The sequence below is a fragment of the Artemia franciscana genome, chromosome 11 (genome assembly GCF_032884065.1).
Source record: "Artemia franciscana chromosome 11, ASM3288406v1, whole genome shotgun sequence".
Lineage (NCBI taxonomy): Eukaryota > Metazoa > Arthropoda > Branchiopoda > Anostraca > Artemiidae > Artemia > Artemia franciscana.
The window spans coordinates 45,106,986-45,130,754 of record NC_088873.1 but is presented as its reverse complement, the minus strand read 5'-3'; the positions used below and the strand labels follow the sequence as shown (position 1 = coordinate 45,130,754).

General features: G+C 34.3%; 1 long non-coding RNA gene across 1 annotated transcript in view; it reads right to left on the bottom strand.

Annotated features, from left to right (window-relative positions):
* Positions 1-815: 815 nt before the first annotated feature.
* LOC136033278 (uncharacterized) overlaps positions 816-23,769 on the bottom strand; it is a 45,562-nt gene continuing 22,608 nt past the window's right edge. The window contains exons 2-6 of the long non-coding RNA XR_010618900.1: positions 20,982-21,173; positions 18,107-18,187; positions 15,988-16,068; positions 3,468-3,803; positions 816-1,233 (exon numbers count right to left, since the gene is read on the bottom strand). This is a non-coding gene — a long non-coding RNA (uncharacterized LOC136033278). The remainder of the gene's footprint in view (positions 1,234-3,467; positions 3,804-15,987; positions 16,069-18,106; positions 18,188-20,981; positions 21,174-23,769) is intronic.

Genomic DNA, 23,769 nt, shown 5'->3' with positions numbered 1-23,769 from the left:
CCAAATTTTGCTTCTCGTTGGATAATTAAAAAAATTACATTTTTGCTTGCAGTAACAAGAATAACAATTTGGAATTGTGCTTTAAACCACGTATTTTAGGGAATAATGAATTTAACTTTAAAACCTTTAGATGTTTAAAAGATTCTTATTTTGAATCTTTTTAAACTATAAATTTGTGCCAAAAAGCACGTATTTTAGAGAATAATGAATTTAACTTTAAAACCTTTAATGTTTAAAATATTCTTATTTTAAAATTTTCTAAAGGGAATGAATTTGGGATTCGGTCCTGAGTTTTATGGGGGGGGGGGTCCTGTATTTCACAATATCATGAAGCGATTTCCTGGAAAAAGACTCGGAAGCGCGCAATTTTTTAGTTATCAATTATCCACAGCTCAGTGCTTAATTGAAAATACGTTGGTATTCTTGTGCAGAGGTTCAGAATTTTCCAAACTGAAATAGTAGCACAGTCTGAAAAAGTAATAGCAATAATCATTGCTTCTGTGTGTTTACGCAATTTCATTATTTCAACTAGAGGAGCCCCAAGTTATATTCAAGAGCTGTCAATAAGAAGTAGGATTTCTCAGCTTGGCAGAGTTGGGATCAACAATTTTTCCAGAAAAAAATCAAGATCTTAGAAGATTAATGGAATATTTCTCACCTGTAGAGGGTGCTGTTCCTTGGCAACAAGAAAAAGTTTTGCAAGGCACTTTTTAACTTGATTTATAAATAAATGTGCATGTAAACATAAAATTTACTTGCTTATGTGTATAGATACCCCGAATATAATATGAGAAAGCCTTTAATAAATTATGAAATTTCGAAAGATCAAAATATAATAACAAAAAAAATCAAATACTGGCTTAAAGTTAAAAAGATAAAACATTTCAACTTTTTTTGTATGTTCTAGTACATTATTCATGATTTTCATGCAACACTGCAGTTCCTCCTCAGCTGGTATATCCTTCATGAATGAAACAAGTGACATGAGAAAATGCTGGTATTCATCTATAATTATAACATTGTTATTTTTTTTGGTTTTTCATTCAGGTAGGAGAGAATTGCTTAATCAGTTGCAAATGAAGTACTTTTCTCTGTTTTGGTTTGGTTTCTTTAAAGAATGTTTTGATAAGTTTGAAAGTGCTCATCTGGAGTGATTGAAGTGGATGCCTATGGAGACTGATTTGATTGGCAATTCTTCTGAATTGGCTTCTTCTTGTGAAACACAGCAAAATTCTGGAACATAGTGTACATTAATGTTTTATTGATGAAGGTTTGCACTATAGCTTATGATTCCGTTCTTTAAAAAAGACGGACAAGCTACTGAACAGAAGACCTCTAAATTTTGTTTTAATTTAAATAGTTAATATACAAATAGTTGTGACGCCAGTTCTTTTTCATAAGGGAAGAGTATATACTTATACCATGCTAAGAAAGTAATTCAAATTGGGACAGAAGATCTATTTAACAAAAAGTCAACAGGAAAATAGCAGCTACGTTCTTAAAACAACAGATCAAACTGTTAAGACAAAAAAGGTAACACCTCCTAAGAACAAGAAACTAAGAAAAATATCTTGGGTCCAAAGCCTTCCTATTTATATTAGTGATATTTCTCATAAATACTGCACATAAATTTAACGTTTCAAGAATTGCAACAGTCTCTTTTTCTTTTATACCGAAAGTAATTTTATTCTTACTGGTAATTGTATAGTTGAATGTTCTTTGGGCTAAGGACTCCTCCAATTCAAGGTCAATTTACATAGAAAGCTTATCGTAAAAACTGATAAGAAATTCAATATTTTCAAACACTTTATTATTTTAGATCTTGAACTTAGAATATTGCTACCAATATTTCTAATATTAGTATGGAAAGACTATTATATCCATACCCAATAAAGTTTTGAGTGTTGTTGATTGTAATGGATAAATAATAAAGACTAGCCTGAAGGACTATGAGTAATATCAAAATCAATTTCTTCAGACTAATCTTCTGTTATTTTCTTTTCGATTACATTGATGACAGGCAATGAAGATACATGGTTACCTAACAAATTATGATTAGAAACAAAGCTGGAAATTATTATGAAGGGATTTTCTCAAAGTGTATAATTAGTATTATATATTCACATGAAATTACATTATTATTATTAATTTAAATTTGACAGTCCAGGTTTAATTTCATAGATACAAACTTTTGATAATCAAGTTTAACATTCATTTAACACAAGTTTAACACACAAGTTCAAAGTCCTTAGACAAGAATTATAATGCCAATCAACCAATTTTTTTAACAGAGTAATTTGAATTAGAATGAAGAAATAAATTTTTTAATTGTTACTTAGCACCTACAAACACATCTTATTTAGGACATACAAACTTAATCATTTCTGATACCATACTGGGTTATCCTGACAAAACACAACATCGCAAAGAAAAGAAGAACGAGGATAATTAACAGCCGGTAAAAAAATAAAAACATTACAATGAACTTTTGAAATGTCATTTAGAATTGTGGTATTTATTCAGTTTCCCTTTCACCGTTACTGAGAAAGGGTTATAATATTTTGGTTTTGTGTTTTGTTTTAAGGTTTGGTTTTTTATATTTTTATTAGTTCAAGCGGAGAACTTGACCGAAATATTTGCAAGATTTTCAAATTTTTCACAGGCTATTAATTGTCTTTGTTTTTCTTTTCTTTACGATTTTGTTTTTTGACATACAAACTGTAAACTAATCCGTGATGGCTGACATTTGACTCCTTGTGACAACTTTATAAGTTATTGCTGATTTAAAGTTAGTTGAAAGAATTTGACAACCCCTCACAAGTATATATATATTTGTATATATGGTCTTTAAACTCTGTCTCTAATGATATCTTCAATACTAATACCCATTCTCCCTTTTTTGTAATTTAAAGGTTAAAATGATCGTAGTTTTCAAATAAATTCATCTTGGAACATTCGTTAAAACCAATGAGGCACAAAATCTTTGGTACTGCAGTGTTTTTTTCCACTTTCGCGAGTCCGAGAAATTTTGATGGCAAACGAAATTTTGGTGAGTAAAATCCCGGTACTATTTCTGTGAAGCAGGGCACTGAAACATCACAAAGAACTGTTTAAAGGCTCATTTTTAAGTACATTACTACATATGCTAATTTTTTGTCGTAAATACAATACAATATTGAAAGTCAAAAAACCTTTTGAAAAAAAAACTTTTTCGTACAAAAGATGACAAATGACATCATAATTTTAGTATTTTATAGGAGGTCTTCCGTAAAATAGCACAAATAAAAACAAAAAATTTTTTTCTAAACAAGGCATAGACACTACTAAGAAACCTATTGAAACTATTAGATTGGTTAAAAGGGATTAATATATAGATTGTAAAGAGTGGAAAGGTCCATACAGTGTCAATATATATGTGGTTTTATGCAGTATTTATTCTTATGAATTTGTTCATATAAAAACATTACCTGTTCACTCGTGGCGGTAACCTTAAGAGTGTACTTGAAGGTTCTTCAGTCCTTCAACGATTTTTCGAGTACTACCACCAATTCTCCTGTTTTGGAACTTTTCAAAGAAAAGTAATAGTCTTCATTTAATTTCACATTGAAACTTTCGGGAAAATCAACAAAACTCAATTTTAGGTACAACACTTTGTCTTTCCACTATCACAACTCCGAGGAATAGGGGATCTATTGCTGGGATTCTAAATCTTGGTGGGTACGATTCCTTTGCAATTTCTGTTGACCCTATTTGCACTGCTGCTAAAATTAAAAGCAGCCATCTTAATCCCATGTTCTGGCGATCTAAAATGAAAAAACCCATAAAAACTAGAGTTAAAGCTAAATACTGTTCATAGTAAACAAGAAGAGACAGATCTTAGATTTCTAGGCGAGTACAATGTAGCCCTTACAAGGAATCCATGAATGAGCCCAGTTCAATTGTGGGCATAAATTTTGCTTAGAATTTGTATAAACTATTTCAAACAGCTCTATGTCAAGTGACTTTTCTTCTTGATTGAAGGATTCTCTGTCTGAGGGGGATTTTCTATATAGAGAATTTTCCGTAGGGATTAATGTTTATGGGGACAATATTTCAAGGAAAATTTCACACGTAAGAGCGGGGAAATAAGATTTCATCCTTATAAAATTGTATACAGGACATGCAACTCTGCCTAAACTATGGTCGCTTTTAAACGGAATTAGGGGAGGGTAAAAGACATTTAAAAGAAGGAATTTAATATTCAACTACCTCAATTCTTGGGAAAACCATTAATAAATATAATTAATTTTGGTTAATGGGGAGGGGGTAAAACAGATATCTAAGCGTTTTTGGTCTATCTGAAATATTGGTGGCTGTTGTGGGGGGGGGGGGCTAGAGTACTCCATTGAGACAAATTTCCTTATGTAGAATAAATATTAAATTCACCACAATAGTACCAACAGAGAGTTAGAAACTATGAGGACCGAGTTCATGAGTTGTATCAGGAAAATTGCCTAAGGGAAAATTTCACATGGAAAAGGAGGGAAAAAATTTCCAGTCGGGATTGTAAAATGACCATAAGCTAATAATAATAATATATATCATTATCTCGAAATAAGGAGCTACATTAAAACTTAAAACAAACAAAAATTATTGCGTATATTATTGTCTAATAATATACGCAATAAATTATTATAAATTATTGCCTACACTTTTGCTATTCACTCTGACATTTGTCACAATTTCTTAAGAAAAACTGATCAAATACATTGAATTTGAATGAGAAGTATTATTCAAATATCTTAAGACTTTAAGAACAAGAGTTGAAGAAGGGGCTGCCCATCTCATAAGCATAATAGTTTCAATGCTGCCCCAATGTGTTAGCACTAATGTGTCTTTCTTTTTTTTACCTACTAGTTGGGGACTGGAGCATCATAAAAGCTTTTTAACAATTCATGTGAAAGGTAGTTTAGATATATACGTACTTTTATAAAAATGTTTTTCAGTTGCAACATCAAAAGTGTAATCTGCCACAAAGGACACTATTTGGCCGTATTTCTAGAATGAAACCCCTAAGAAGCATGAAAGGAGCATGTCAATGAGAGTTGTAGTAACTATTGTAGGTAGCCAGAGTCAAAAGTAGCTGCAGCGGTAATCAAAATAGACATTATCGTAGTCATAACTTGCAAGTAAAAGTAAGGTATCATAGTCACAGTCTCTTCAGCCCAAATAGTTTCAGATACGTCTAGAGTATCAGTAAAAAAGAGGCCTTTAAAGTTTAACCTAAATTCTCTTTCGTTTTTCTGATATCCCCAGAGTTCAACATTCTCCCTCACTTTTCCTGGTGATAATTACAGTGTAAACAAAGGGAAGATTGCATAGTTTACGATATTTTCTTGGAGAAAAGGGGGGGGGGGCAAATTCCGACGCTATACTCATTAGGCCTTTAGATTATCTTGAAAAAGTTGCTATTTCAGTATCTGGACTATGTTGAGACGGGGATTTAACGGATTAAGTAGGCCTTATGCTTTCTAACTATTTTTCAACATGCTTTGGTGGTTTTAATTTTATACCCTTAGCCATTTCTTAGGTATAGCTGAGGGTCTCTTTTGACAACAATTATGGAAATGTTTTTTTCTGATTTTGTTCACCATCTAGCTCAATATTTCTGAAAAGTAATTACGAGTAGAAGTAGTTGCAGTCACAAGTTGTTGCAGTTGTCACATGTTGTTTTAGTCAAAGACCCAGGTAGTTCAAACGGCAAGTAATTGTTGTCGTAAGATGTATACTAGCAGGTTTTTACAGCAGCAGTCACAGGTGTCAGTAGTAGTGGTTGTTTCCATAGTATCACTAGTTTGAGTAATGGCCCTAAAAGATCATCCCGTTTGAAGAATCATGGATAGGTCTTTTTGATTCTTAGTTTAACATAACCATCAACATTCCAAAAATATTTTATATCAAAACCCTTGGCCTTTCTGAGTGCACCCAGGATTAACATCCCCCTTTCTCAGTGACAAATCCCGTATGTAAAAAAGACTAAATTATAGGATATTAAAGGAAACAAATTAAGAAACAAATTCTTGTTTCATAATATGGTACAACTGTAGTTAACACATTTTCACTACAATTTCACTAAACTTCGCTACTGACCCTCAGCCTAATATGCAAATTAAGAGCCAAAGTTATGTATTTCCATTTCACTTCGCTATGCATTACTCTTTTTTTTAAACTTGTGTTGTCGTGCAAACTCACTCTGCCGAAATCAAGAAACAGAAGACACATGATAACATATATAATTTTGGCTATGTATTTGTATATCAGGAGGTTTTGGGGGTAAATTATACGGAATCTGAAAACACATTTCATTGTCAATTTTCCCATTCTCAGTTTTTAGCTTATACCTTGATTTAAATTAATTTAAAATAATTTAGAGATTTGCAGTTCTGTAAATAGTTTTGTTTCTATGCTACATGCTATGCCACGAAAATAGGATATTTAAAAGTGCAATAAATTTGAAGATGAGAATTAATGATTTGTCTTAGAAACTAAAATGCCAATTGCCTAGTGTGACAACTGTGGTATCAAACATCACCCGATACTACTTTGATACCGCTTTCTAGGGATATCAATGTCTTTGTAACAATATGTTAACGAGTGTTATAACAAACGTGATAAGCAATTAGTATATCAGATCCACTAATTTCAATTTTGATCTTTGAAAGCTAAATGAGCCTGAATCATAGAAAACTATGTGAACCTATATAAACCTGAAATATTCATGAATTTTGGAAAATGGGGTACAGACCACAACAAGCAAGGAATCTTATTGAAATTGACTTAATTTGATTCATTATCTCAGAACACCCTACGAAAGAGAATGGGTAACTAATACCGGAAATCCAGGAGTATTAGAGGAAAAAAAGTGTATAGAAGGGGGTTAGGTAAATATTAGTCATCCATCTCGCATTATTTAGACTAATTCTGAGTATTGGTTCTCTGGTGTAATATTTCCCTTCTTATTGCAGAAAACAGCTCCTGTAATTTATTTTAAAGCTACTGTTAACTAAACTTATTCGTGTTATGCCTCCTAAAATTATATATAGTAATTTGTAACTGTGCAATACCTATTTTTGTCATTTTTAGACGGTATGAGAGGAGGGCAAAGACGCTCCAAAGAGTTAATTTTAATATTCCAATGTCCCAATTCTCTGGAAAACTTCAAATTAAAAGAATTAGTTTTAGTGAAGGGGAAGAGGTAGAAACTGATATTTAATCCTTCTTGACTCCCAAAATTGTTTTAGGCCTTGACTTAAATTATTAGTGGTTGGGGGGGGGGTGTAAAAATACCACTCCCATAGCGACATATTTACCTATATAACAAATGAAGCAATCAAAAACTACCAATTAATGTTGCAGTTTGATACTGTAACAAATACTGGCACTTAAAAACACAGTTTTTATCATTCATTAAAGATAAGCTAGTTTAAGCTAGTTGGTGTATAGCTGGTCAAATTTTCCCTAGTTGGGCTATTCATTCAATCCTGAAACTTGTCAACACCGTACAACAAAATATGGCTCCTATAATATTTCTATTTAGGCTACCTGCCAGTAACCATTGAAAATCCCCTCGAAAATCTACTGTACCTTACTAAAGATTTTTCTTAATAATAATAGTAGAAAAAAAAATATATATAGCAACTACAAGAAAAAAATGAAGCCAGGCAGTTGTATTGTATAAAAGGTAAACCCACCAAATAACAATGGCCTACAAGCAAAGCCTCTAATAGCCTACTAGCATCTCCATTGATTAAAATCACACAACCTCCCTAAACTATTGCAAGAGGATCTATCAGCTTCCTAAGACTGGAAAGACTTATTTCCATCTAGCTAATTTAGCTGAACCAAGGTCTAGGCGCACCTGAGATTAATAATCCTTGACTGGCCATCTGATTTGTTGTATGGTAGGTCACATTTTTCCTAGTTGCCTCTTCTTTCAATCCAGAAGCTTTTCAAAATCCTACAGCAAAATCTGGCTCCTATAGTTTTTCTATTGTAGGCTACCTGCCAGTGACCATCAAAAATCCCCTGGAAAATCTGCTGTACCTTACTAGGCTGTAGATTCCCTTAATAATAATTAAAAATATAGCAAGTGCTAGGGAAAAGGAAGTCGGATAGTTGCATGGTCTAACAGGTGGACCCACCAAATAAAAATAGACTATAAGCAAAGCTTCTAATAGCCTACTAGGATTTCCACTGCTTAAAGATCACACAACCTTCATAAACTATTGCAAGAGGATCTATCATTCCTTAGTCGGAAAAGACTTATTTCTGTCTAACTTGTTTGTCCAAACCAAGGTCTAGGCCTACCTGAGATTACCATTCCTTGACTTGTCATCTGATTTGAGAAACTCTCCCAGGCATTTATTTTTAGATGCCTATCCCTGTAAATGTATGCCTATGCCTGTAAATGCCTAGTACTAATAAAATCAATCATCAAATGTTGATTTCAAAAATCAACGGACTGTTCAATTGGAGACATTTCCCAAGCTTTTCTGCAATAAAATTCTCACTTACAAGTGGATGAAAGTTCATCTTTGAAAAAAGCCTAAGTTAAGTGAGCTAACTGAAAATATAACTTATGTAAAGTAAATTAAATGGCCTTTTCATGCCGATGTGAACGGGACAGAAAACCAATGTGGATCCGGCATAAGTCTGTGGGACTAGCAATACAAAATTCCTAAAGGCTTTTTTTTCGCCAGCCAGCTGGTTTAACCAATGACAGTTTCGGTTTAACCAGTTTGTATGTTTAACGCAAAAATAAAAAAAAATATATTAGGTTGAGCTTAAACAAAACTGATTCGCACAACCACTTTTTTTAATTGTCACATGGGGCTAAAAATTTCAAACATAAAGCATTTGTAAGTGTCATTCTACTGTAATTAAATGATTTAACACTGGCTTAATCTCCTCCGGATTTGGCATATTTTGTATTAATTTGAGGTCAGAGTAAATTGAGAAATGGTCTAACATACTCTCTGGTATATTTCAACAGATAGGAAGTGGCTAAATTAGTGAAATCTTTGCTTAAATTGTTCTGGTAATACCTTGGAAAATGTTGCGTTCATTCTGTAAAAGCAAAATTATCTATAAAAAAATCTAAATGATAAGACCTTCTCTTTGTTGAGCTACCCTAAACAGAATAAAATTCTAGTTTCGCTTCTTTTAGCTTGGAATTTGAATTTACGCTACTGGACTATGGGACACCACCCTTTGACAAATGGAAAAAATAGCATGTAAGCATATATAAAAATGTACTATCTAATCTCTCTATAAATACATAATTTTTTTCCATCTAGTTGGATAATTTGGTAATTTCTTTAGCAATATTTAAATTTGTCAACTAGTTCACAAGGAAATTTGCCCCAGAAAACTATTCCTTTTCCAACTAGTTGACAAGTAATTCCTCCCCAGCAACACTTTCTTTCCAACTAGCTAGAAACAAACATTTCCATAGAAACACTTCTATTAACCATCTAGTTCACAAGGAAATTTGCCCCAGAAAACTTTTCCTTTTCCAACTAGTTGACAAGTAATTCCTCCCCAGCAACACTTTCTTTCCAACTAGCTAGAAACAAACATTTCCATAGAAACACTTCTATTAACCATCTAGTTTGCAAGTAAATTTTCCCCAGAAAATTTTTTATTAACCAACTAGTTGATGAAAAACTTTGCCTCAGAAAACTATTCCTTTTCCAACTAGTTGACAAGTAATTTTTCCTCAGCAACACTTTCTTTCCAATTAGCTAGAAACAAACATTGCCACAGAAACACTTTTATTAGCCATCTAGTTGGCAAGTAACTTTTCCCCAGAAAAACATTTTCTTTTTCAACTAGCTGGAAAAAGTTATTGCCCCAGAAACAATTATGTTAACCATCTAGTTTGCAAACAACAATACCACAGAAACTCTTCTGTTAACCATCTAGTTGGCAAGTTACTTACCTGGTCTCAAAACTGAGATTCAATTTTTCAAAGCTTGGAGGTTTATTCCTCTGATCTGTTTCAGAAAACAGGTGCATAATTGAAGTATTGATCTTTTCTATCTTGTATTTTATTAGCATAAATGCTATTTGTTCCTTTATTCATCTGTCTTGTTTCTTTTTGGTATGTAAGAATGTTTTTGTCTCAGTTTTGATACTCTTTTTTTTTTACAAATGACATATACTAGAGGCTCATTTTAAAGATTTTGACCTACTTCAGGATCCCTGATCCCAAAGGTATGGCTAAATTTCTAGAAGCTATGAGGCTTACTCCGTTAAAAATAGTAATTGAAGCTTTTTCATTACTATCTAACCTTTAGTGGGCCTAAAGAAAGTTTTTTTTGGGTGAATTTAATGTTAAATGTCTAGATCATCTTTCTTACAAATCAATAGTGGTAAAATGTGTTTTAGTGGTAAAAAGTTTTTAGTAACCACAATATACTATACCCATTGCTAAGTGCAGTTTTAAAATCTAGGAGGGTGTTTTTGTTTCTTTGATGGATGTCCCAAAATAGATATATTCCAATGAAAAAACCCTGAAGTATTTTTCAAATTCTAGGGGAATTCCCTCTCAATTGATGCCACTGTTGAACCCTAGATCCACCCCTAAAAAAATAATTTAGCAAGCTCAACTATTTTTCGAGATAGAGAAAAAACCATCATTTAAAATTTTAACAAGCCTAGTTTAAAGTTCTAGCCTTAATAATCTGCCTTGCTATAGGCCTATAATCCCTGTAACAATAAACAAATTTGTCAACTAGTTGACAAAAAAAATTTGCCCTAGAAAAATATTCACTTTCCAACTAGTTGGCAAGTAATTTCTTCCAGGCCACACTTACTTTCCAACTAGTTGGCAAGTAATTTCTCCCAGACAACATTTTCTTTCCAACTAGCTAGAAACAAACATTGCCCCAGAAACACTTCCATTAACCATCTAGTTGGCAAGTAACTTTTCCCCAGAAAAATTCTTATTAACCAGCTAGCTGATGAAAAACCTTGCCCCAGAAAATATTTCCTTTTCCAACTAGCTGGAAAAAGTTGTTGCCCCAGAAACAATTCTGTAAACCAACTAAAAAACAAACAACATTGCCCCAAAAACACTAAATTAAACAACTTTACTGTGAAATCTCTTTGGATACAACCTTTTTTGCAGAAAATGTTGTTGTTGTTGTTTGATTTATTTGGAGACGCTATCGCACAATATCCATGCAATTCACTAGCTTCTACAACAATCTTCTATTGTTGCCGTCTATAGATAAGATATTGTTGAGTGCAGGATAATATCTGCCACTTCATTAATAAAGTCACTATATCTATCTAAACTAAAATTTGGAAATAACACTGAATCGTCAATGTAGTCACAACCATATTTGGTACACACTTCAATGAGGGATTTTCTCAGGTTAATCGTATTCTGGCACCGTTCAAATAAGTGTTTGATAGAGCATGGTTCGTTAGAACAATCACAATTGTTACTCCTCACTAAATTCAATCTTTTGAGATGTTGGTTTGACCTAGCATGCTCAGTCCTTAATCTGAATTATAGATTTTTGCCTTTTCTATTATCAGGTATTGACGATTTATTAGGAGGTTTACCTTTAAAATATTGAACGTATCTATTTGATGAATGCTCATTGTTATATATTATTTCACTTCTTTCAATTTCCCACTTTACTCTTCTGGTTTTACTTAAATATGACCGTTATTCCGTGTTCAGTGGTCCAAAAAAAGCGGCATCTTTTGCCATCAAATCTGCTGTATTATTACCCTGAATATCACAATAGATTGGGCACCATTGAATAGCCACCCCTATATTCTTAGAATTGCATGATAGGACACTTTCATAAATAGTTTCTACGTCTAAAATTTTTCTACTATGGATGGCAGTTATTGCTGATTTACTGTCTGAAAGAATCACTGCATATTTTCCATTGGTACATTCTAGATCAATTTCCATCAGAGACTTTTTGATGGCTAGTGTTTCAGTTGCAAAAACAAATGCCCATTCATCAAGACGCTCTTGTAATATTTCATTTGTTTTCTCTGACCTGACAGCAAAACCAACTTTTGTTCCTATTTTTGAGCCATCAGTATAATAATGGAAATGATTACTATAACGGGAATCCAGAGTTTGTAATAAACACAATTTTTTAAGGGGAGCTAAATCTGATCTGGAGCATTTTGGTTCTGTTTCGAATTCAATTCTTAAATTTTTAGCTTTCTGATTTGAGGTTGCCTGTTTTGCTTCCAGGAAGGTAAAATTCAGTCCAAACCCCTCAATCATATTTATCAGTTTTGGTATCATAGGAGGTTTGTTTTCCCAATTACTTGTTGTATCTACATTAGCTTTACTTATCTCTATTAGTTGTTGATGTGGATGATTAGGAATTTCCATCACCTTTACTATGTAGTTTAGAGCTAAATGGAGCAGTCTAGACTTGATTGACATGATTCCAGTCTCCATTCTTAATGCGGGAATAGGGAGGATTTCATGGTTCCAGTCATTATTCTCAAGGCTTGATTTTGCACAACTTCAAGTTTTTTAAAGTTCTTTGCTGAAATTCCCATTAAGACTGGGAAAGAATATTCAATTCTTGATCTGACTGGAAATTTGGGAAATGGCATACAATAAATAAAGAATTATAAAAACTTGTCATAAACATACTAACAACATCTAGATATAAATATGTAAGGAAAAGAAACCAACTCACCGGCAGTCCCCACGAAACAGCGACCCTCACATCACCCGATAATAAAATACAAATTAAAATTCTCGCGTCATCGAGGATACAACACCAACAAAACAACAACCCAAAAAAAAGGAAAAAATAATAAGAAATAAACCATAAGAAACATTTAATAAGAAGCCTTTAATAAGAAACTTTTCATCTGTCTCTTAAAGGAGCCAAGTGTTCGTGACTGCCGGATCTCAGCGGGAACCAAGTTCCAAGCACGTCCCACAGTCACAGCCAGGCCGAAGTCTGAACGAACCGAGGGACTAGCTGGAATCATCACATCCTCCCCGGTTACGAACGATATATAAATTTACTTCCCCTACTAGTTTAAGAAGTCCCGAAAAACAACATGGGAGATCTCCTTGGAAATATTGATATGCCAACGAAGATAGAGATAAAACATAAATATCTTTAATTTTGAGGAGGTCAAGAGGAGTGTGTGCACCCGACTGGAGAATTCTTGCCGCTTTCTCATAAAGATTGTGAATAGGAGCAAGTACCGAGGGAAATGTGGACATCCACACAGACGAACAGTAACATATATAAGGGTAAATAAGATGAAAGTATAAAAGACGGAGGATAGGGAAAGGGAATAAACGCTTTAATTTTCGGATGATCCCAAGTCCACGGGAAATTTTCACTCTTATTATTTGAACATGCCACTTAAATGATAAATTTTCATCCAAAAGAACTCTCAGGAATCGCACATATCGATCCGGAGGACGACTTATGGAGCCTCTTGTTCTATGAATCTCAGTAATTTTGGGGCAGCTCACACCTTTACGAGAAAAAATAAGAAGGTAGGGCTTTTTTACATTTAAAGTTAGTTGATTTATGTCAAACCAAAAGAGTATTTTCTCAGTCATTGCTTGAAGCTTTAGAAGAAGGGATGATTCATCTGGAGCTGCAGCACCTAAAGTAGTGTCATCTGCAAATGCTGTTAATTCTTTTCGACTATTAGGTTTGAACACCAACGTACTCTGAGAGTAATATTTGTGACACAATCCACAGCAAACATTGTTAATTGGGGTATTAAAAAGTCGGTAGAGATCGTTCAGATATATGAGGAAGAGGGTTGGCCCAAGAATAGAACCTTGGGGTACTCCGTATTCAATTCGAACTTTTTCGTCTCTAACTTTTGTGGCGATAGATCTTTCAGTTAGGTATGACGAGAACCAAGACAATGCTTCCCCACGGACACCAAAATGACAAAGTTTAGCAATGAGAATCTTATGTGTAAGGCTGTCAAAAGCTTTCTTTACATCAAGAAAAATGGCTGCAGGAATAAGATTAGAATCTAAAGATCGTCGTATAAACTGAAGAAGTCTATTACAAGCATGTTCTGTAGAATACTTTGCGCGAAACCCAAACTGATGCTGATGGAAACAAAATTTAGCTTCAAGAAATCTCACCAGACGTTTGAGCATTGCTCTTTCAAATATCTTAGAGAACACTGACAGAAGAGAGATCGGTCTGTAGTTCCCAGGATCCTTTCTGTCACCTCCTTTAAAGAGAGCTATAACACGAGCAAGTTTAAGACGTTGGGGAAATACTCCTAGTTCAAATGACCTATTAATCAAGTCGTAAATTGGGATGATAATCGATGGAAGAATATGTTTAATTACTTTAGTAGAAATTTGGTCGAAACCTGCTGAAGAATTCCTTTAAGACAGAACAATATTTCTAATTTCCTGCACCGTAACCTCCCCAAGAACCATTGATTTCAAGCACGAGGGACCTAAGAACTGCTTCCAAGACTGTGACACAGAGGAATAAGAAACGCTATAAGCAGTTTTTTTCCCTATCTCCGCAAAGAATTTGTTCATATGATGTAGAATTTGGCCTTTTTCTGTTACAAGTTGATCGTCTACAATGAGAGACTTAGGGAGACCTTCTGGTTTCATGGACAGCCGACTAACTTCCTTAATCACATCCCACGTCTTTTTTATATTTTTACCGCAATCAACAAATCTTTTTGTAAAATATACTGTTTTAGCTCTGCGAATAATTGATTTCAGGAAATTACGGTACAACTTAAATGCTTCTAACTTGGCCTCATTTGGTCTTTTTTTTGTACTCCTTCCATAGGTTCTGCTTCCTTTTTATTGATTTTAGGACTCCAGATGTTAACCATGGAGCTACAGGTGTTGATCTTTTTGATCGAGGATTTTTTAAAGGAGCTTTTAGACAATAAGACGTGAATTTTTCCTTGACAGTGTCATAAAACCGGCCAAATATGTCATTATAATTGCCTTAACTAATATTTTCTGGTAGAGAAAAGTCCAATTTATATGTAACAAGATCTTCTTTCAGTCTATCCAGCTCCACTGGTGAGCAGCAAAATCTCGGTTTATCCTGGGGGACTAATCTTTGTGGATTTTGGAGGACTTTAAACAGGGCTGAAACTGGCTATTGGTCGGAAATGTCAGAAAGCAGTACTTCTTTCCTAATGGAGTGTAGCGATGAAAAAATATTGTCAATTATTGTTGCTGACTGGTTTGAAATCCTTGTCGGTATGTTTATACAAGGAGCCAATCTGTACAAAATTAGTAAAGACAAGAGATTAGAAGCCTGCCTAGACGACGATTTCGTAAGGTCAAGGTTAAAGTCAACCATCAATATAACTTCATATTTTTCAGCAAGAACTTTCCTATGAACGTCATCTAATGTTTCAAGAAATTCAGTCACAGATCCGCTTGGAGAACGATATACTTCGCCAATTATACCCTTTTCTTAGCGTTAATTGGGATGTAAAATCCTGAAAATCCAGCCTGAAAATCCAGCCTGAAAATTATTTTAGATGTAAAATCCGAGTCCACCTTTTTTGCCCATCTTACAGTTAAGAAAAATCAACATATAACCGGGGATATCCAAAAGTACCTGATTATTCTCATTCAAAAATGTTTCACAGAGACCGATAATTGCTGGGCACGAATCCCTACATAATAATTGAATATCGTCGAATGAAGAATTTAGGCCCTGAATGTTAAGATGCACAACCGGAAAAACATCGCCCCACCGAGCTCCGGAGCCCCAAAATCTCAGCTCCTCCACAAACACGCTATCAATAATATTCACAAAATTTTCATCAAAACTCGTATTGGGGGCTTTACCAACCGGATTATTTATAATTTCATTAAAATTAACTCTCTTAATTTCAATATCATTTATTCTCTCTAATGTTATGTTGGCGTTAATCCCCAACAGAGAATCAAAATTAGCCATAATTACTTACCGATACAGGTGATCGCCAGTTACGTCAACTGCTTAATATTCCCAAGTAAAAAGCCTAAGACACGAACTTGATTATTTTGATCTGAAACAAAAAAAAATGACAAGTAAAATAGCACAGGAAGGTGTAAACACTGAGGGAAAAGAATGAAAAATAAAAGGGAAAAATACAATAAGACAAACAACAATAAAGAACAGCACATTTTTTTGATATATAATATATAGAGTGGAAGCGAGCATTCGCTAATGATCATGCGTCAGAATCAAAATCAGTATTGGCCGAGGGGGAAACTAGGGTAAACGGGTCGTAGCCTGCGTCATCAACCTTGATCCAGTTGGAACTAGGAGTCTTTTTGGATTCTAGCCATAATCTAGTCCCTTTTTGAACCACCTTGGTGTGAAACACTTTATCGGAGGGAACTTTACAATTTCTTAAATTATAAGCCGTACTCAGAAGCTCTTTCCGACGTTTAGCCAATTCGAATGGTCAATACTGACGCTTTTTCCCGTATTTCTTAGATTACCAACACTAGCCATAATATTATCCTTATGTCGAAGATTTAAAAGAGATACAAGAATAGGGTCCGATACTGGGCGCTAGTTTTGTCTGATGGGACGTTTAGCCTTACTTCTAAGTCTATAGATGGCCGTAAACTTAATATCCCTGTAGTTCCCTATAGACATTTCTGATAAAAAATCATTAACAGTTTCTTCAATGTTTTCATTTTCCTTGTTGGATATCCCATGGATAAGAAGATTCTTGCGCTTAGCGTACAATTCTGTTCTTAAACACTTGTCTTTAACTGCAACAAGTGCAGATTTCAAGTCAGTGTTTTCTTTTTTAACGCTGCATTCTCCCTACGAATAATTTCAATCAATTGCTTCAAGTCGTCAATTGTCAAGTCGTCAATTCACTCATCGAAATACTTTTTCGAGACAGACATCGATAATTATATTATATCGGTAATTAATATATTGCTAAATATACAGTACGCTCACCTCTTTCCTCAACTCATCAAACTGACATATCAAAGAAACTTACAGGCATGGGCCCCTTTCTTCATAAATCCAAATATGAGGGGCCCCGGAATTAACAATGCAGTAATTGATGTAAAACAGGCCACAGTTAAGAGAAATATCACGAAGTAAAAGAGATGTCTTGCCTCGACAAGAGTTAGTTCAATACTATAGTATTAAATAGCATTACTTCCTTTATTATTGTAAATGTTGGCAAACGAATAATGTTTTCCGTCTTTTCTAAGGGACTTTACAATCAAAGCTTCAACATTTCGAAGCGAATCACTGATGTCTATTGTCTCAATAACTTGAAATATATCCAGATTAACAAAAATTGCAACACCACCACCTTTTGATGTTCTGTCTATTCTAATAATGTCATAACCTGGTATTTTAACTTTAGTTTTTGAAGACCACCATGTTTCTTGAATACACATTAAGCTAGGTTTTTCATTCAAGATACATTGCTTGAACTCGACCAGTTTTGTTTGATTCAGGCAATTACAGTTAAGTTGCCAAAGTTTTATTATTTTAATTGTGTTTGTACTGATATTATCATCATCTATATTGTCATTATTCATTTGCATCATCAAATAGATCTACTACAATATTTTCTGGTTCGTATTTAATCTCTTTTATTGTACTAAAATCCAGCCTGAAAATTATTTTAGATGTAAAATCCCAGTCCACCTTTTTTGCCCATCTTACAGTTAAGAAAAATCAACATATAACCGGGGATATCCAAAAGTACCTGATTATTCTCATTCAAAAATGTTTCACAGAGACCGATAATTGCTGGGCACGAATCCCTACATAATAATTGAATATCGTCGAATGAAGAATTTAGGCCCTGAATGTTAAGATGCACAACCGGAAAAACATCGCCCCACCGAGCTCCGGAGCCCCAAAATCTCAGCTCCTCCACAAACACGCTATCAATAATATTCACAAAATTTTCATCAAAACTCGTATTGGGGGCTTTACCAACCGGATTATTTATAATTTCATTAAAATTAACTCTCTTAATTTCAATATCATTTAATCTCTCTAATGTTATGTTGGCGTTAATCCCCAACAGAGAATCAAAATTAGCCATAATTACTTACCGATACAGGTGATCGCCAGTTACGTCAACTGCTTAACATTCCCAAGTAAAAAGCCTAAGACACGAACTTGATTATTTTGATCTGAAACAAAAAAAAATGACAAGTAAAATAGCACAGGAAGGTGTAAACACTGAGGGAAAAGAATGAAAAATAAAAGGGAAAAATACAATAAGACAAACAACAATAAAGAACAGCACATTTTTTTGATATATAATATATAGAGTGGAAGCGAGCATTCGCTAATGATCAAGCGTCAGAATCAAAATCAGTATTGGCCGAGGGGGAAACTAGGGTAAACGGGTCGTAGCCTGCGTCATCAACCTTGATCCAGTTGGAACTAGGAGTCTTTTTGGATTCTAGCCATAATCTAGTCCCTTTTTGAACCACCTTGGTGTGAAACACTTTATCGGAGGGAACTTTACAATTTCTTAAATTATAAGCCGTACTCAGAAGCTCTTTCCGACGTTTAGCCAATTCGAATGGTCAATACTGACGCTTTTTCCCGTATTTCTTAGATTACCAACACTAGCCATAATATTATCCTTATGTCGAAGATTTAAAACAGATACAAGAATAGGGTCCGATGCTGGGCGAGAGTTTTGTCTGATGGGACGTTTAGCCTTACTTCTAAGTCTATAGATGGCCGTAAACTTAATATCCCTGTAGTTCCCTATAGACATTTCTGATAAAAAATCATTAACAGTTTCTTCAATGTTTTCATTTTCCTTGTTGGATATCCCATGGATAAGAAGATTCTTGCGCTTAGCGTACAATTCTGTTCTTAAACACTGGTCTTTAGCTGCAACAAGTGCAGATTTCAAGTCAGTGTTTTCTTTTTTAACGCTGCATTCTCCCTACGAATAATTTCAATCAATTGCTTCAAGTCGTCAATTGTCAAGTCGTCAATTCACTCATCGAAATACTTTTTCGAGACAGACATTGATAATTATATTATATCGGTAATTAATATATTGCTAAATATACAGTACGCTCACCTCTTTCCTCAACTCATCAAACTGACATATCAAAGAAACTTACAGGCATGGGCCCCTTTCTTCATAAATCCAAATATGAGGGGCCCCGGAATTAACAATGCAGTAATTGATGTAAAACAGGCCACAGTGAAGAGAAATATCACGAAGTAAAAGAGATGTCTTGCCTCGACAAGAGTTAGTTCAATACTATAGTATTAAATAGCATTACTTCCTTTATTATTGTAAATGTTGGCAAACGAATAATGTTTTCCGTCTTTTCTAAGGGACTTTACAATCAAAGCTTCAACATTTCGAAGCGAATCACTGATGTCTATTGTCTCAATAACTTGAAATATATCCAGATTAACAAAAATTGCAACACCACCACCTTTTGATGTTCTGTCTATTCTAATAATGTCATAACCTGGTATTTTAACTTTAGTTTTTGAAGACCACCATGTTTCTTGAATACACATTAAGCTAGGTTTTTCATTCAAGATACATTGCTTGAACTCGACCAGTTTTGTTTGATGCAGGCAATTACAGTTAAGTTGCCAAAGTTTTATTATTTTAATTGTGTTTGTACTGATATTATCATCATCTATATTGTCATTATTCATTTGCATCATCAAATAGATCTACTACAATACTTTCAGGTTCGTATTTAATCTCTTTTATTGTACTGACATTTTTTTCTAAACAATAAATGTCGTCAATCAGACATTTAATTACGTCAATTTTCTCTTCTTGTTTTTTTGTATTTTCTGAGGCTAATTTATGAACATTTACAATTAGATTGAGCAATTTATCAGGTGACAGGGTTTCAGTTTTTGGTACAATTCTGTTCGTTTCCGGTTGTCGCGTTTTATTTTAAAAAATTAGAGTGTTTTGATGACCTTTCTTGGCTATTTCCAAATAGCTTTCTTTTGCAACTTTCTATGGAACTCTTTTTTCCAAACTAATTTTGTTGATTTGAAAGATTTGCTGGAATTTTGGAAGTTTTTTGTCTCCACTAATATGTAAATTGCTGAAACAGTTCTACATTTAGTTTCATCTTTTTGGCAATTCATAGAGTCATGACCTTTTGATGTGCATTTGCCACAGATTATATCAGCACTTCTGCAGAATTCGATTGTGTGCCCATACAAGTGACATTTAAGACATTTTCTTGGTTTGGGAATCCACTGTCAAACTCTGAAACTTAATGGCCCATAAAAATTTTTATTTGGCATATTTCCATTAAAATACAGTGAACTGGTTGGGACCATTTTTGTCCATCTAACCTTAACAATCGATTAATCTTGATCACGTTATATTTTTGTTTTAAGTATAGCTCCATTTCCTTTAAATCTTCGTCATCCAGGCAATCTGATATACGGATTACACATTTCCTTTCACTAATACTCTTGGGCACAGTTACTTCAACTTGATATCCCTCTAGAGCTCAATTTGAGTATTTTTTTTTATATTCATTTTGACCTTTAACCTTTGCTAGGATAAATTCTTTAGCCATGAACTTTATGTCATTTTGAACAGTAAAATTTTTGGTAAGCCACTTACACAGGGGGATTTTATCAATTTTAGAACCATCTTCTTTTTGTATAATCTTGATAATTACAGGGAACACTTGCATTTTACTGCTCAGATTATTGTCACTGTTGTCTATGTTCAGTTGAAGAGCTTAAATCCTCTCTTGGTCTTTTATTTTCAGGTTTACTGATCACATCTATATCTCTTGTGGTATGCTCCATACCACTCTTATTTTTCATCTTGATAAAGACTTTGCCCTTTTAGGGCGAGTCATTCTGAAAATAAGTTAAAATTCCCAAGGAATTTTAATCTCAAATGATTTTGTAAAGTCAATAAAAAAAAATTTCACAATTTATTTGATGTTTACTCACCACGTGCTAAAACGGAACTCCCTTCTGCAGAAAAACAACTTTCAGATCGTAAATTTCTATCTGGCGAAGTTTATTTCGTTTGTTGGTAAGTTACACTTGGTAGCGCTAGGATAACTGGGTAGCGCTAAGATCCGCCTTTGCCGTTTTTTCAGTTGAAGACAAGTCAAACAACTGGTACGATTGACGTTTTCTCTAGAAGAGAAGCTGTTGTTATTCTGGGATTATTAAAAAAATTTGCCCCAGAAAACTATTCCTTATACAACTAGTTGACAAGTAGTTTCTCCCTAACAGCACTTTCTTTCCAACAAGCTAGAAACAAACATTGCCACAGAAACACTTCTATTAACCCTCTAGTTGGCAAGTAACTTTTCCCCAAAAAAATTTTCATTAGTCAACTAGCTGATGACGGTAATATTTGACTTTTTTGCTGCTTTTAAGTTGGAAATATAAAGTTTTGAAAGGAAGACTATCCTTAGTCACTTCTATTGGAAGTTCTTTTGGTCAGAAATTTCTCAATTTGTGTACTAAATGTTGCGCAACTTTATTTCCACGGTATAAAAACGCTTCGTTTACGTAAATACAAATCAAAAACAGATTCTCTCCGAATCACCCGCGTTTTCTAGGCTTCTTTTGAGAAGCTTCACCCGAATGCTGTGACTTGGAGGAATTCTTCTTAGGGTTTTTGACGTCACTACCCCTGCGATAATTACACATGAAAGTTTAGTCAAAATTCATAATACTAGGCGAAGTTAAGGCTGCATCCTGTACTTTCAGACCCACACTACTTCTGGGCTGTCCAGTAGTTAGCCAGTTCTTAATTTCTTCCGGCGAAACGAAAACTAGCTTAACTTGTTACAATTCTTAGCCCCAACTCAAATCCTAACTAAACCTTCAAGTACTATGTAAAAATTAATCTCTTTTATTGATTCACAGAATCAAAGTTAAAAACAAAACAGTCACAAAACAATTTCACAGCTGGATCAGACACGATTCAAAACAATTTCATGATGAAAACGATGACAGAAGTGTCTTTATGTTTCCATTGCTTCAAGGTTTTTGCTTCCTTAGCCATGCTTGAGAGCCATTGGAACATATCTCCAGATGCAGCTAAAGTAAGTGCTAGTAATCCATCGTTAACAAGCGGTTCATGAAAAGCAAACATTTCCTTTTGTCAAAAATGGCGGTTCATTGCAGTATTGTTCAAATAAGATGCATCATAAGCATACGCGTGTTCTAGACAAGACTTAGTGGCCTCCCGTGCGAACTGATAGTTAGAGCACTTACAGGTCAGCTAGTCTTGTAATTAAGTGAAGTCTAGCTGACACAAAAAAAACAATTGTTCTTCCAAAAACTAGGATAAAAATAAGAGCACAGACTGCAAGTAGAAAGACAGAGAAAAAAAGATAAAAACTTCAAGCTCGAAATAATCAGATTAATTGGAATAAAAACATGCTGATATTGCGATAGCGGTGAACTAAATAAAGCTTTGTAAAAAAAAATTGTCTTCCAATTAATTGGAAAAACAAATTACTCAAAACAAATTCTGATATCGCAAAAGCAGTGAACAAAATAAAGATTTGACAAAAAAATTCAACTGACAAATTTGGTCTGTTGACTTAAAGTTATGTTTCCACAGGGTCCGACAAAAATTTTGTACTGAATCCCGTGTAGTGTATTTGGCATCCGTGTTTCCACAGATGCGAAATACGCATGCAAATTGGCGGACAAACTTGAAAACTCTGTGTAAGGAGTTTTGCTTGTAATCAGTAGAACTTTAGTTGTGTAGGAAGGAAAACTATGAATTGTGGTGAATAGCAAGCATCTTAATACTGTTTGACAATTAAACTCTCTGTCAATTTTGTGCCTAAATATCCGGACTGCGTCGAAGTATTTCAACTCAATGTCGGTGCGAAATTGCCAGACCGAATACGCCATTTTTTTGGATATGAATGATAAGTTCATGTTTGGTTGCGAAATTTGAACTATGTGAAAACATAGCTTAAGAAATACTAAGCATCTACTTTCAGCTGTAGCTGACCATGGCTGAGCTCTTAGCTACACACCAAAATTTGAAAAGAACCATCCCTCTAAGAGATGCATTCGACTAGACAAACGTAGAAAATGCGGAACAGACAACCGACAACGTTACCTATCCTCGAGAAAATACAATAAGTATATGTACCATGGTCTCAGCCCAAAAATACCGAAAAAAGCTAAAAAAGTCCGCAAATATTTGTCTATTCACTTTTCCCAACCTCCTTTAGAGTTTCTGTGAAATAACAATTTCTACGTGTCAACTAATTCTAACTGGCATTTTTATTTAATGCTATTTAAAAAATTTGTTAAAAAACAACAAAACATAGCATTAATACCGCCATATATTAATATCTTATATTATGTCAACACGTACGAAAAACCAGAAAAAAATGTTTTCAAAAAGCTATTGAAAACCTGTTGAAACAGAAAAAAGGCGATTCATTAGCGTTTTTGTTTCACTGGAGGAGGAGGCTCAAACGACAGAGGTAATAAATCAAAATCACGATCGTTGGCACCATCCACACATGTTTCATACGATGGAGTGTCGTGATACATAGCCCGGTAGCCGTCTTCCGTCCGCTCAACCACTTTAGCCATTAGCTAAATCTTCCCACGTACTCTTCATCCCCATCAACACTAGCAGCAAAACTAACGTCTTGGTAAGAGACTTCTTTACTCCAATCAGATGCAGTTGACAATTTGCCCGGTTTTCTTGCAGCGTTTGCTGGGATATTTTATACCAACGCCATGT